The sequence below is a fragment of the Staurois parvus genome, unplaced genomic scaffold, assembly GCF_062004578.1.
Source record: "Staurois parvus isolate SC_StPar_1 unplaced genomic scaffold, SC_StPar_1.0 ptg000089l, whole genome shotgun sequence".
Lineage (NCBI taxonomy): Eukaryota > Metazoa > Chordata > Amphibia > Anura > Ranidae > Staurois > Staurois parvus.
The window spans coordinates 705,161-721,193 of record NW_028317885.1 but is presented as its reverse complement, the minus strand read 5'-3'; the positions used below and the strand labels follow the sequence as shown (position 1 = coordinate 721,193).

General features: G+C 40.6%; 1 protein-coding gene across 8 annotated transcripts in view; it reads right to left on the bottom strand.

Moving 5' to 3' along the window:
• LOC149468331 (uncharacterized) overlaps nucleotides 1-16,033 on the bottom strand; it is a 654,932-nt gene that overhangs the window by 287,278 nt on the left and 351,621 nt on the right. For 2 of the 8 annotated variants that reach the window (XM_089670290.1, XM_089670291.1), the window contains one exon: nucleotides 8,636-8,757. The exons of the other annotated variants lie outside the window; for them this stretch is intronic. The gene's annotated coding sequence lies outside the window, so the exon portion shown is untranslated. The remainder of the gene's footprint in view (nucleotides 1-8,635; nucleotides 8,758-16,033) is intronic. 8 annotated transcript variants of the gene reach the window in all.

The window sequence follows — 16,033 nt, the reverse complement described above, 5'->3', positions numbered from 1 at the left end:
GTAAGGTGCATGGTGTGTAAGGTGACGGGGAGTGGATTCACATTACACTAATGCTGTGAACAATAAGGGGAGCACTTTTTGGTATCCCAAAGGATATTGCACTATTATATGTTTTTTGTCGGAGGTAATACTGATGGGAGAAAAGGACGGCTTGGAGCACCAGTTTTTGTGGATTATTATGAGATTAAAAGTCATTTACAAGTTTTCATAGGGTAAGGGTGTTTAATACAGCCGCTTAGAAGTGGACACTGAGTGGCTTGACACTTTATTAGCACCGGGTGGTTATTATATTCCCTAATGTTTTGTGGGGTAATGCACTATGTAGAATTTTCTTTTTGAAAAACACATGGATATAAAGAAAGCCTTTATTATTATTATTATTATACAGTATTTATAAAGCGCCAAAAGTTCGCTCAGCGCTGTACATTACTTTATGAAGGTAAATTAATTTTAGGAGCACAAATTCACATTGATTTGAGGATATCACAGACGTCAAGAGACTGTTTTCCTAAATACTATCTCCACCATCAGGAGCTCTGGTGAAGACCGGTTGGTACTTAGACCCTGCACCTCGGGTAAGCCTGCATCATCCATTAGGATGACCTGCCAGTGTACTTATCTTGCTGGTCTGTGGGAACCTCTCTACTGCTACAGCTACTGGTCTTCGGGCCTGACCCCAGGCCAAGACCTATTCACTGATCTACCTCCCCTCTACTAGCAGCATCAATCATTCTGGTCCTGAGTTTCAGATGGGCACAAAAAGTCCGGAAAAAATATTGAGGGTGCATGGGGTTAACAGGCATTCTTCGAGGCATGTGGAAGAAATCCAGCAGAAGTGCTTGGGTATAACTTTAATTTTTTACACAATTTATTCTAAGTCTTATTTTCCCCATCACATAGGGGACATAAAGTGCCTCATGTGATGCATTTTTGGTGACTGACTCTTAATGTCTCACCTGCTCTGCAATGAAACTAATAGAGTGCAGTTCTCGTACTGGCTGGGAAAAGGGACACCACCACCCTGAAGTAACTCTTATATGTCCCTTCTGAGTCATTAACGGGAAGGGGAGATCAGCAAATGGACATTCACAGATCTCCCTAACATCTACATGGTGGCATCTGCCATGCTCGTCCCAGGATAACTGGCATCAGGCACGGAGCCTGGAAATCTGGTGGAGGAGGAACCAAGATTGCCAGTGGGGGACACCAGAAGAGGACGTTTGGGTCCACTCTGTGCAATATCATTACACAGAGAAGGAAAGAATGACATGTTTGTTATTTTAATTTAAAAAAAAAAAAAAAAAAAAACAGAATTTGCAACCGCTTTAACAGGAAAGGGAGAGCTCCCTCCCTTCTACCCGCTATGCTGGGGCTGGGTTTGCTAAGCGCAGTGCCTGGAAATACAGGTGTAATATGGTGGAAAAGGAACTTAGACTTTAGAGGGTCAGTTCACCTTTCCCTAACATTTGCCAATACATTTTAAGTGCCTTGCAAAGAAGAGAAAGGAGTGTGATTGGCCGGCTATAAGGGGAGGAGGCAGGATTTTTTTTTTTTTTTAAGCATCTTGCAAAAAAAAACCAGAAAGGCGCATGATTGGTTGGCTATAAAGGGAGGAGGAGGCTGCAATTTTCTTTTTTTTAAGCATCTTGCAAAAAAGAGAAAGGAGCGTGATTAGCTGGCTATAAGGGGAGGAGACCGGATTTTTTTTTTAAGCATCTTGCAAAAAAGAGATTGACTGGATAGCTATAAGGGAAGGAGGAGGCCTGATTTTTTTTTTCTAAAACAGGTCTGGTTCTAAAATGCAATTCAACAGACATGTTATGAACAAGCCTTTATTTAGAATTACTGCTCTGGATGGTGTTAATGTGAGACCCCTTCGATATAATGTAATGACCACCCAGCCCAAAGAATGAGTATATGCAACTTTCTGAAAACAGAACTAAACTTCCATTGCCATAATCAGTGAGCAGGCAGGCTTTTTATCGCTAAAGAGACATGCAGTGTTTCTGCAGTAAAATACAGCTGCCCGCCTGCCCGCTGTCTTCTCTGGCTATGTAAACTGAGCTGCACATGCGTATGGTCACTGTATGCTGGGATGATGACCTCCTGAGCATGTGCAGAAATGACTTCATCCTGCACCAGCCAACGAAAATGGCTGATAGCTAACACTGCCAGGGGAATCATATGCACGGTCGTGTGTGAAGATATGCGCATGTGTATAATACCACTCTCAAAAATAAGAACTGGACGTGCCCTAACTCATGCACATGCGTAAGCACATTAGCATGGTCAGCACACTCACGCACATGAGATTGAGCAAGCATCGGTGTTTGGCACCCACTTGCCTGGTTGCGGTGATATTCAGATGGTAGGGTTAGAATTTGGCGTAAAAAACATGAAAACATGAATCCATCCTGCCTTGTATCCTACGGTTCAGGCGGGTGGTGGTGGTATAATACACATACACACATCAATTCAGGGAAGTCAAACCTCTTGCTCTATATGTTGAATTTATTCCAGGTAACAACTGCACAACAATGGTTGAGCTTACCTGCACCTGGTGAAGAGTGGGGACACTTGAAACGGTTGTGCAACTGTTAAACCTGAAATGAATTAAACATATTGAGTGAGACATTTTGGAATGCAACGACTTTCCTGGATTGATAGGTCTCTGTGACAGTTTGGAGCCTGTCAGTTACCGGCTATATTTATATATACTGTATCTCTAATCTTACAAATGTATCGGGCTACATTGGATCCAGTCAAGCTCTGTATATAGATCTCCAAGGGCCAATTATACGTGACAGAAGCAGAGCACACTGGAGAGTGCAGATAAAACCACTTTAATAAAGAAAACATTTACATTGTACCTGCATACAAGTGAGTTGATCAGTGCCTATCACCAGAATCTGCTCATCCAGAGGTATACCATATTCCAGTTAACTATGGAAACCATCCCCCAATTGTTTGGGATTTTTATAGGCAGAAATACTCAAATAGGTATAAAAGTAAACTTTTTTTGTAGTTTCACAATAAATAAAACAATACTTATAAAATACAGTCATGGCAAAAATTACTAGCACCCCTACATTTCTGTCAGACAATGCACCACTTCGCCCCAGAAAATTGTTGCAATTATAAATGTTTAGGTATTCTCATATTTATTTCTTTTGTTTGTTTTGGTATGAGACATAAAAGTGGAGGAACAAAAAGCCAAATCTGACACATTCAATGCAAAATTCCAAAAATGGAATGGACAAAATTATTGGTACCTTCAACCCACCAGTTACAGTACATAGGGAAAACTTGAAATGTACAATTTGTCATGCAAGACCCCAAGCGTTTCAGAGTCATAATGCTCCTTCTTAAGTGATATTTCTGCATGAAAGATAGTGTGATCTATGGAACAGAAATTGCAATTTTTGAATACATACACTATCAATATACAGATATATTTAAGTATGCAATACTCACACTAGAGTGAATCAAAAGTTCAAACATCAGCCGTAGCATAAAAACAAACCACATGGCCACCACTTCCCCACTTGCGTCTCCTTAGGGTCCCAGCTACCTGTGGCTCATCAAACAGTCACTGGGGCCGTCTAAGTGATAGGTACGTAAGGTAGGCTGCATTGATGTCAGTCAATACAATCAAAAAAAGATGTAAAAAGGAAGTAACTGCCAAACACCCACCAATTGCTCTTTATGATAGATGTCTGCACAGATAAGGGCCAAAAGCATCCATCTAAGATGATAATTAGTATTGGATGTTGGAACAGAAGACAATTTTCTACAAGAGAAACAAAATGTATAAATATATATATGTATCAAAACATTCATTTAGAAGTATATTAAAGTAGAGGTAAATATTTCAGTGGGGGGGCATTAAACAGAGGCTCCCAAGTCACCAAAACAAACATATCCACCAAGTCAATATACTCACCAAATTGTAATCGATCTTATTTATTTTGGTGATTTGGGTGCCTCTATTTATTGCCCCCACTGAAATATATGCCTCTACTTTAATATACTTTCAAAAGAAAATCTTTGATTGAGATATATATATATTATAGATATTATATATATATATATATATATATATATATATATATATACACACACATACATACAAGTATATAACTTGTATAGAATTCTCTTCTGTTCCACCATCCCAATACTATTTATCATCTTATATGGATGCTTTTGAAATTATCTGCAGACATCTATCATGAATAGCAATTGGTGGGGTGTTTTGCAGTTCCTTCCCTTTTCACATCTTTTTTGATTGTATTGACTGATACTAATGCAGCCTTCTTTACTTACCATATCACTTAGGCAGCCCCAGTGGCTGTTTTTAACTTTTCACTCACTATAGTGTGAACAGGGGCAGACTGACCATTTGGAAACTCAGGCACTGCTCGAGGACCCGTGGTCAGTAGGGGGCCCCATTAGATGCCCCTGGTACCTTTTTCATCGTTTGTTTTGAGTTTGGGCAAGGACACAGGGGCCCCATGATCCCCTATTGCCCGGGGGCCCCATGAGTTGTCAGTCCGCCCCTGAGTGTGAGTATTGCATTCTTATATAGATATATTGATTTTGATGCATCGTATATATAATGATATAATATACATTCTAATATTGCAATTTCAGTTCCATAGATTACCCCACTCTCTATTCAGAAATACCCCGAAGAAGGAGCTTTATGACTCTGAAACACTCGGGATCTTGTATGACAAATTCTACATTTCAAGTTTTCAAAGTGGCACATAATTGTGAAATGGAAGGAAAATGAGAAATGGTTTTCAACATTTTTTATAAATAAATATGTGAAAAGTGTGGCATGCATTTGTATCCAGCCCCCCGGAGTCAATACTTTGTAGAACCCCTTTAACTGCAACTACAGCTGCAAGTCGTTTTGGGGATGCCTCTACCAGCTTTGCACATCTAGAGAGTGAAATTTTTGCCCATTCATCTGTGCAAAATAGCCCAAGATCTGTCAGATTGGATGGAGAGTGTCTGTGAACAGCAATTCTCAAGTCTTGCCACACATTCTCAATTGGATTTAGGTCTGGACTTTGACTGGGCTATTCTAACACATGAATATGCTTTGATCTAAACCATTCCATTGTAGCTCTGGCTGTATGTTTAGGGTCGTAGTCCTGCTGGAAGGTAAACCTCCACCCCAGTCTCAAGTCTTCTGAAGACTTTAACAGGGTTTCTTTTAACCACTTCAAGTCCGGACACTTTCACCCCCTTCCAGGCCAATTTTCAGCTTTCAGCGCTATCACACTTTGAATGACAATTGTGCAGTTATGCAAGACTGTACCCATATGAATTCTTTAGCATTTTTTTTGAGACAGATAAAGCTTTATTTTGGTGCTATTTATTCACCATTGTGATTTTTATTTTTTTGCTATATAAATGAAAAAGTCCAAAAATTTAGAAAAAAAGTGTTTTTCTTATAACATTTTGCAAATACATAATATTTCAACATAAATCTTGACCAACACTTATTCAGTTATCTTTTTAGTAAAAACAAATAACCCGAATTAGTTTATAACCAAAAATTATAATAAAAAAATATATATATGTATTTTGATTTTATTTTTTTATATTATTATTTATTTTATTTTTTTTTTTACATACTGTCACCCTAGCAGTACAGTGTCACCATGGTGACAATATACTACTTGTGGAGGTGATGAAGATTTTTTTTTTTTCTTTTACACTGATTGCCTTTACACCCATAAAGGCTGTAAAAGCAATAATTTCTCCTTCTTTCTGGCTGCATTCTTGCAGCCATTGAGAAATACTGTGTGAGCTGTGATTGGTCACAGCTTGTCAAATGGTACAAAGGTGTTATGAATAGCCTTGTACCATGTGACCTCTGTGATCATTCACAGATGTCACACGTAGTAAGCAATGATGTCAGAAAAGACATCTTGCTTACTACTCTGCATGTGATCACTGTTTGGCTAATCAGTGATCACATGATTGGGACCTCACACGACGATCGGTGTTCCACTGTGTCCGGAGGACACTCCCAGGGAGCGCGCACACCCAGGAGAGGGCCACCCGCCCATCCGCTGCCACCGTCCGGCTGTATATATAACGGCCGGACGGCAGGTGGGAAGATGGATGGAGCTAAATACAGGGCAATCTTAACCATCAACTCTGACCAGCTTCCCTGTTCTTGCTGAAAAAAAGCATACCCACAACATGATGCTGCCACCACCATGTTTTACGGTGGAGATGGTGTGTTCAGGGTTATGTGATTTGCAATGTTAGTTTTCTACCACACATAGCGTTTTGCTTTTAATACAAAAAGTTCAATTTTGGTCTCATCTGACCAGAGCAATTTCTTCCACGTGTTTGCGGTGTTCCCTACTTGTCTTCTCTCAAACTGCAAACTGGACTTCTTATGGCTTTCTTTCAACAATGGCTTTCTTCTTGCCACTCTTTCATAAAGGCCAGATTTGTGGAGTGCACAACTAATAGTTCTCCTGTGGACAGATTCTCACACCTGAGCTATGGATCACTGCAGCTCCTCCACAGTTACCATGAGCCCCTTGGCTGCTTCTCTGATTAATGCTCTCCTTCCCCTGCCTGTCAGTTTAGGTGGACGGCCATGTCTCGGTAGGTTTGCAGTTGTGCCACTCTTTTCATTTTCGAATGATGGATTGAACAGTGCTACATGAGATGGTCAGAGCTTGGGATGCTTTTTTATAACATAACCCTGCATTAAACCTCTCCACAATTTTATCCCTGACCTGTCTCGTGTGTTCCTTAGCCTTCATGATGCTGTTTGTTCACTAATGTTCTCTAACAAACCTTTGAGGGCTTCACAGAACAGCTGTATTTATACTGATATTAAATTATACATAGATGGACTGATTAGATGATTTCTGAAGGCAGTTGGTTCCATTAGATTTTACTTAGGGGTATCTGAATACAAATGCACGTCCCACTTTTTGAAAACCATTTCTCATTTTCCTTCCACTTCACAATTATGTGCCACTTTGTGTTGGTCTATCACATAAAATCCCAATAAAATATATTTACGTTTTTGGTTGTAACATGACAAAATGTGGACAATTTCAAGGGGTATGAATACTTTTTCAAGGCACTGTATACACCATAGTTTGTGGTCTATAACTTTCTTACAGACTAAATAATAAACACTGATTTGAGTTATTTTCACCAAAGAAATGTAGCAGAATAAATGTTGGCCTAAATTTAGTAAGAACAATTATTTATTTGCAAAATTTTATAATAGAAACGAAGAAAAATGTGTTTCTTTTTTTCAAAAATGTTTTTGTTTTTAAATTCAGCAAAAAATAAAAAACTGAGTGGTGATTAACCACTTGCCTACTGGGCACTTTCACCCCCTTCCTGCCCAGGCCAATTTTCAGCTGTTAGTGCTGTCGCACTTTCAACAACAATTGCACGGTCATGCAGCACTGTACCCATATGAAATTTTTATACGTTTATTTCACACAAATACAGCTTTCTTTTGGTGGTATTTAACTGCTTCCCGTTTGCCCTATAGCAGAAATACTGCTATAGATCGGCACGGGTGCACAAAATCACATATATATATATATATACATGCGAGTTTGCATTTATAGGTAGGGGGCACGCGCTCCCTACCTGCGCCGTCATTCGCGGCTGCGGCCATCAATCACCGAGTTCCAGCCAGTGATTACTCGTGATTACTTGCCGTGCCCGGTGATTGCCGACCATCTCCAAAAACAGTTCTCCTCCCTGTGAGCTCCTGCACACTGCTTTGCATGGCTGTGCAGCGAAGCACAAACACACAGCCCCTAGTGAAACAGCACACAGCTAATCCTTTGATTGCCCCACATGTTAACCCCTTCCTGTCCAGTGCCATTAGTACAGTGTCAGTGGTTTTTACTAGGGATATCAGTGACACCAAGTCAGTTTCCCCAGTGTCTGAATGCCCATTGCAGTCCCGCAGTCCTGCTAAAAGTCACTGATTGCCGACATTACTAGTAAAAAAAAAAATCCACTATATATACCGCCATTTGTAAACGCTATAACTTTTACGTAAACCAATTAATTTACACGTATTGGGATTTTTTTTTTAGCAAAGACATGTCGCAGAATACATTTTCGCCTAAATTTATGACAAAATTAGATTTTTAAAATTCTTTTACTGGACATGTTTAATATCAAAAAGTCAAAAATATTGTTTTTTTTCTCAAAATTGTCGATCTTATTTTTTTTTTTTATAGCGCAAAAAATAAAAAATGCACAGGTGATCAAATACGACTGAAATAAAGCTCAATTCATGGGGAACAAAAGGACATAAATTCCATTTGGGTGCAGCGTTGTGTAACCGCGCAATTGTTAGTTAAAAAGTACCACAGCACCGCAATGCCAAAAAATGGCATGGTCAGGAAGGGGCGGGGGGGGGGGGGTAAATCCTCAGGAGGGCAAGTGGTCTTTCCTGGACCGGCTGAGTGATGTCAGCTGACAGGGGGTTTTAGAAAACGGGTCACATGAGTGCTGAATGAACTGCACTACGGTGATTCCCAGGAGAAGTAGAGCCAACGAGCTTTGGCTTTACTCCTCCTTTAACGAACCCTTAAAAAGAAAAAACTATGGCACTCACCTCAGTGACAATGTAGACCAAATAGGGGAGAGCTTTGTTCACTTTGGCATTCTGTCTCTTTCCATTTTCTCCTTCACTGATTGTACCTCAAGTGCGACTCACAAATCGTTGCTCTTCATCTTCTGAAACGCAATCAAATAATTCATTACTTGGATACCTCAGTAAAACATGTCATCTGTACAACAGAAGACCCCATTTCTGTGTGGAAGAGGGATAAAAATTAAATTATATCTGCAGCCTATTGGTTCCTTTCCCCCCTGCATTGGTGGTCAAAGTAGTGAAAGTTACCCCCCTGCATTGGGGATCACCTACCTGATTACAAAACTTTATTTACATAGTTACATAGTTAGTCTGGCTGAAAAAAAGACAAAAGTCCATCCAGTTAACCATTAATAAAAAAAAAAAGTTAAAATCCTATACCCACAGTTGATCCAGAGGAAGGCAAAAAAAAAACAGCAAAGCATGATCCAATTTTCTCCTGCAGGGAAAAAAAATCCTTCCTGATCCCCCGAAAGGCAATCGGATATTTCCTGGATCAACTTTATCTATAAATGTTAGTATCCAGTTATATTCTGTGTATCTAGGAAAGAATCCAGGACTTTTTTTTAAAGCAATCCACTGAGCTGGCCAGAATCAACTCTTGAGGGAGTCTATTCCACATTTTCACAGCTCTCACTGTGAAGAAATCTTGCCATGTCTGGAGATTAAATTTCTTTTCCTCCAGACGTAAAGAGTGCCCCCTTGTCCTCTGTGATGACCTCAGGGTGAATAACTCTACACCGAGTTCACTACATGAACCACTGATGTATTTATACATGTTGATCATATCCCCCCTAAATCTCCTCTTCTCAAGAGAAAATAAATTCAGTTCTTATAATCTTTCCTCATAGCTGAGCTCCTCCATGCCTTGTATCAGTTTGGTTGCCCTTCTCTGTACTTTCTCCAGTTCCCCAATGTTCTTTTTGTGAATTGGTGCACAAAACTGAACTGCATATTCCAGATGAGGTCTTACTAATGATTTATACAGGGGTAAAATGATATCTCTCTCTCTGGAGTCTATACCACTTTTAATACAAGAGAGGATTTTGCTCGCTTTAGAAACCACAGCCATTACTAAGCTTGTGATCTACCAGAACCCCCAGATCCTTCTCCACCATTGATTCCCCCAGTTGTACCCCCCCCCCCCAGTATGTATGATGCATGCATATTCTCAACCCCCAAGTGCATCAGCTTACATTTATCAACATTAAACCTCATTTGCCACATAGTTGCCCAAATAAACAGTGCATTGAGCTCGGCTTGTAAATTGAAGACATCCTGTAAGGACGTTATTCCACTGCACAGCTTGGTGTCATCTGCAAAGACTGAAATGGGATTTTTAATCCCAGACCCTATATCGCTTATAAATATATTAAAAAGTAAGGGTCCCAACACTGAACCTTGGGGTACACCACTGATGACCTCAGACCATTCAGAGTATGAATCATTAACAATTACTCAAACTTACATTAACAAAATGTAAACAATGTCTTGGTTACCATGGTAAGCAAATGTAAACAATGTCTTGGTTACCATGCTAACCAAATGTAAACAATGGCTTGCTTAAAGTGCATGTTATGGCAAAACTAGCTATTACTGATTTCTGATTGTTGTCTGTGTCTTCAATGGGGAGATTCAACATCTATCACCAAGACAAAATCAAACATTTATGGACAAATCTTCACTGCCAGCTATTGTATCCTGACAGCCAACTCCAGCAACTGTCAGAATACCTGATCAGCGGCTACATCCAATTGACTAAGGGGGCTGTTCAGCTGATAGTTTTCAACCGAGCTCCTTTAACAAAAGTCAATTGAACAATCAATTTTTGTCAAGCTGGAAGATGTGGACAGGGGCAGCATGAATCAGCTGAAACTCAAGCCATGCATAGCAGCAAAAAAACACCAATTATCCTGATAGAGTAAGGAAGGCTAAAAAACTGTATAAAAAACAACAACTTTTGGCTATACAAATACTTCAAATGAACGACTATCTACTTCATATTTGTCTAAACTCCCTTAAACATCATTTTCTGATTTCCGAGTGATGAGTGAAAAGCAGCTGACAAAGACAATTAGAAAACACCAACAAAAATAGGGATCCTCACATATGTACAATAAAGACTGCCGTCAAGAGACAACTTGCAGGGGTTTCCTCGGCCTGCTCACACAGGGAAAAAAAAAAAAATGATTAGCAGCTAGTTAAAATAAACTACTAAATAAAAAACCTTTTGTTTCCCTTCACACGGGTGAGCCAATCCGGTCCCCCTGTCAGTTTTTCAGCTGGAACTAAACCAGAAATTCCATACAAGTCTATGGGCACTAGGGTTGCACCTCATCCCCTTAAACCTGAACACATTAAATACACAGGTTCTGTGGCTGATTAAGGTGGTCATTAAACTCACCTGGTGCCTTATCTGTATTAACTCAGCCTCAGAACCTGGGTATATTAATATGTGTTCGGTTTTAAAGGGATGAGGTGGCAACCCTAATGGGCACATGAATGTAAATAGTCGTGTGTTCATTTACATTCGCTTACTTCTGAGTCCAACCATTTCTGGGGGGAAAAAATGGAAAAGTCTGAGTCTTTTTCCATTTTTTCCAACAGGACGGAACAGAGGACATCTAAAGTATATGGCTGATAACAGATCTAATATCGATCCTGAAAACTCAGTTTTTTAAATGGAGCTAAACACTGAACAAAAATGTAGCATCCATCCTGTTCTGCTCAATTCAGTGGGGGGTCTATTTAAGGTGCCCGTGTGAAAGGGGCCTTGGGCTGTACGTATATTGTACGGTGATTTTTTTTAGGCTTCTCAAATGCCCTTATTACTCATTAAGCCTGGATTCACACCTACATGATTTACCACACATGAATTTCCACTGAAATAGAAGATCAGCAAAGAACTTCAGCTGCTATAACTCTGTATCGGCAAATCTTGACAAAGGTATCCTCTCTGCTTATGCTTTTTTTTCCTCATCGCATGCTCACATTGCATTGTCCAGGTTTGTAAAAGTTTTCCATTAGCGCAACAAATTAGGCATTGAACGCACTGTATTTTAGGAGCTGCACCTTAAAGTTGAGCTCAAGACCCATCAATTGGAGTAGTTTTCTATACATAAAGAAAAAAAATCATTACATTTACCAAGCTTAAGAACTAGAGTGTCAGGATAAAAAAAAATATCACCGAGAGCATCACTGACCTTCATAAAATATTTAAGTAAAACAGAATTTCATTCAGCTAAAGGGAAGTATGTGCAGTAACGTCTACTGATTACAAGACTGCTGTTTACACAGCCATCAGAGAAGAGGAACACATCAGACTGGAGAGAAGAGGGACATCCCAACACAGCCTGGGAAACGGTTTAAATGAGCAAAACAAGATGTCAGAAAAGCGTATGTAAGAAAACAAGAAAAATAAATTTCTTCAGTATATATCGTCAATACATACACACCTCCCCGTGGTTTATCCCTATTGTTTTCCATGTGCCCTGGTCACAGCAGATCGCTGGTGTGATGTACAGTGAGGAAATATACAGACATGCTGCATTTTCATACAATGGAACAAATAGGAACTGCATGTCCCCACACAGCACTGCAGTGCAGAGATATGGATGAAGTGGGACTATGTGACACTTCACCAGGGGTGTTGACATTTTTGAAAAAACTACTTGTCCAGGGACTAAATCGGGGCCCCAATCTACTTGTCCCTCATGACAATCTACTTGTCCAGATAAGAAAACAAAAAACAAAACTTAACCAAAACCATATTTAAATCTGAGGTGATTTTAGGAATCTCTGGGGATTTTAAATTCAAAAGAGGCTTTATGGCGACTTAAACGTGTAATATTTTTAACATTGTGCTGTATATCTCCTCCTCCCCTCCCTGCCTGTCTTCAGCACCACACTCGGGGACTACCAAGGAGGAGAGACACCTTGCAGTGTGATGAACAACGATTGGCTGTTCGTCAAGAAGGGGGGGGGGGGGAATCAGGGCTTATACTTTATCCCTTTCGCCGCCAGGGCCGTTTTTGAGTTTTATGCATATTTCAAAAATCATTTTAGGCCTGAAGATTACATAAAACCACCAAACATTATATATTTTCTGAAAGCAGAGACCCTAGAGAATACAATAGTGGTAGGTCCAATTTTTTATGTTGCATGATTTTACCGCAAAATTTTTGTACAAAAAACAAGTTAATTTTAGGGCACAAAAAAGCAATAAATTTCCCTATTGTTTTTTTTGTAAAATATAAAAGATGATGTTGCAGCGAGTAAATAAATATCCAACTTAAACCTTTTGTGTGCGCTCGTGAAATGGCGACGAACTTCAGTACCCTATATTTTCTATAAGTCAACACTTTTAAAGCTCCTTATAGGTCATCAATTTAGTGATACAAAGGAGGTCTGGTGCTAAAATTATTGCTCTCATTTTGGTTTTATTTTCAATCACATAGGGGACTAAGTGATGATTTTTGGTGACAGGTTCTCTTTGAGACATCCAAGACCCTGGATGTCTCCCCTCTGCCCCACAGAATGTAATGCAGTGCACATCGCACCGCATTACATTTTTTCTGGGGATTGCATTACAATCTCTCAGCAGGGACCTGGGTCAGCGCAAGAAGGGGAGGGGAGCGGACTCGTCCGCTCTTCTCCCTCCCCTCTAGCCAACGGCGAGCCGGGCCCGCAGATGGGCAAGCAGAGCCCAGGAGACCTCACACGGGAAGGGGGGGGATTGAAGGTGCGCAGAGAGGCTGGCACTATGTGGAAGCAATCGGCCCTAATGCTTCCACCTGATAGGTGAGCCGCGCAATTGTCATTCAAAGTGTGACAGTGTTGAAAGCTGAAAATTGACTTGAAGTGGTTAAAGCTTTACTTCTACTCTAATGACATTCACAACTATTACCCTGGCTCTGGATGCCATTACTCCCTATGCATCTGTGACTAAGCTGGGCCGGTCTTATTTGGCTGTATTGGCTAATCAGCCTCCAATCCTCATCACCATTAAGCTGTGAGCTTTTCATACAAACTGAACATTAATGACACTGACAACTATTGAACTGGCTTTGGATGCCATTATTCTCCATGTATCTGTGACTAAGCTGGGCCAGTCCTTTCTTGGCTGTATTGGTTAATCAGCCTCCAATCCAATCCTTATCCCTATTAAGCTGTGTGCTTTTCAAAACCACCTATATTGAAGTATCTTTATTGTGAATAACAGGGATTTATTTCCATAGTGGCACCGATCTGGACATGTATAGCCCTCTATTCATAATGGATTTTCATTTGAGTTCCCTGTCATATACAGTGGGGTAAAAAAGTATTTAGTCAGCCACCAATTGTGCAAGTTCTCCCACTTAAAAAGATGAGAGAGGCCTGTAATTGGCATCATAGGTAGACCTCAACTATGAGAGACAAAATGAGAAAAAAAATCCAGAAAATCACATTGGCTGATTTGGAAAGAATTTATTTGCAAGTAAGGGTGGAAAATAAGTATTTGGTCACCTACAAACAAGCAAGATTTCTGGCTCTCACAGACCTGTACCTTCTTCTTTAAGAGGCTCCTCTGTCCTGCACTCATTACCTGTATCAATGGCACCTGTTTGAACTTGTTATCAGTATAAAAGACACCTGTCCACAACCTCAAACAGTCACACTCCAAACTCGACTATGGTGAAGATCAAAGAGCTGTTGAAGGACAGCAGAAACAAAATTGTAGACCTGCACCAGGCTGGGAAGACTGAATCTGCAATAGGCAAGCAGCTTGGTGTGAACAAATCAACTATGGGAGCAATAATTAGAAAATGGAAGACATACAAGACCACTGATAATCTCCCTCGATCTGGGGCTCCACGCAAGATCTCACCCCGTGGGATCAAAATGATCACAAGAACGGTGAGCAAAAATCCCAGGACCACACGGGGGGACCTAGGGAATGACCTGCAGAGAGCTGGGACCAACGTAACAAAAGCTACAATCAGTAACACACTACGCCGCCAGGGGCTCAGATCCTGCAGTGCCAGACGTGTCCCCCTGCTTAAGCCAGTACATGTCCGGGCCCGTCTGAAGTTTGCTAGAGAGCATTTGGATGATCCAGAAGAGGATTGGGAGAATGTCATATGGTCAGATGAAACCAAAATAGAATTGTTTGATAGAAACACAACTCGTCGTGTTTGGAGGAGAGAGAATGCTGAGTTGCATCCAAAGAACACCATACCTACTGTGAAGCATGGGGGTGGCAACATCATGCTTTGGGGCTGTTTCTCCGCAAAGGGACCAGGACGACTGATCCATGTACAGGACAGAATGAATGGGGCCATGTATCGTGAGATTTTGAGTGCAAATCTCCTTCCATCAGCAAGGGCATTGTGGATGAAACGTGGCTGGGTCTTCAACATGACAATGATCCCAAACATACCGCCCGGGCAACGAAGGAGTGGCTTCGTAAGAAGCATTTCAAGGTCCTGGAGTGGCCTAGCCAGTCTCCAGATCTCAACCCCATAGAAAACCTTTGGAGGGAGTTGAAAGTCCGTGTTGCACAGCGACAGCCCCAAAACATCACTGCTCTAGAGGAGATCTGCATGGAGGAATGGGCCAACATACCAGCAACAGTGTATGGAAATATGTTGTTTTTTTTATTGTAGGCCTGCAATTCCTAGGAATAACTCACTGAAATCTGTCCGAACAAGAGTCTAGTAAATCCCAGAGCAACGCTTTAGGGTAATCCCAAGTGTAGCTCAGGATTACCGCTTTTGGTACTGAAAGTTAACCCCGAGCTACACTCGGGAATACCACCAAGGAGGTTAATGTGCTGTTAGTTTTATGAAGGCCTTGGTCTGTTTGGTGAGTCCATTTCCCAGAGCTCAGTTCCCTGCCTATGTGGCTGAATACGTGTGTTCCCGATATATGAGACTCTGGATAAATGACTCATCAACTTTGCTCATTTAAGATGGAAGGTAGTTGTTTAGCGATTAATTTGTTACTGTGTGTGGCCCGGGTCATTTTAAGGTGATAACGTTATCATACCTCAATTTAATGTGAATGGAGGATCTGTTGGCCTAATAGGTCTATTACCTTTTTGTGAATTTAATAAAGCTGTTGGTTTTATTTATACCGCTGTTGGTTCTCTTTCAAAACTTCTTTCTTTAGGGGGTCTTTTGGATCCCCCAATATCTTTTTCCGTCTGTTGTATAATCAAAAAAGTGTGCTGTCCCTTTAAATTTATGCAAATCACCAAATGTGAATAGTAGTATAAATGGACAAACTGAACCAATATAAAATTCCTATTTACGAGCAGGGAGCACAGGGCCCACTAAAGGACGTTGGACCCTCAGGCCATCCTCATGAAGATTGTTTGGT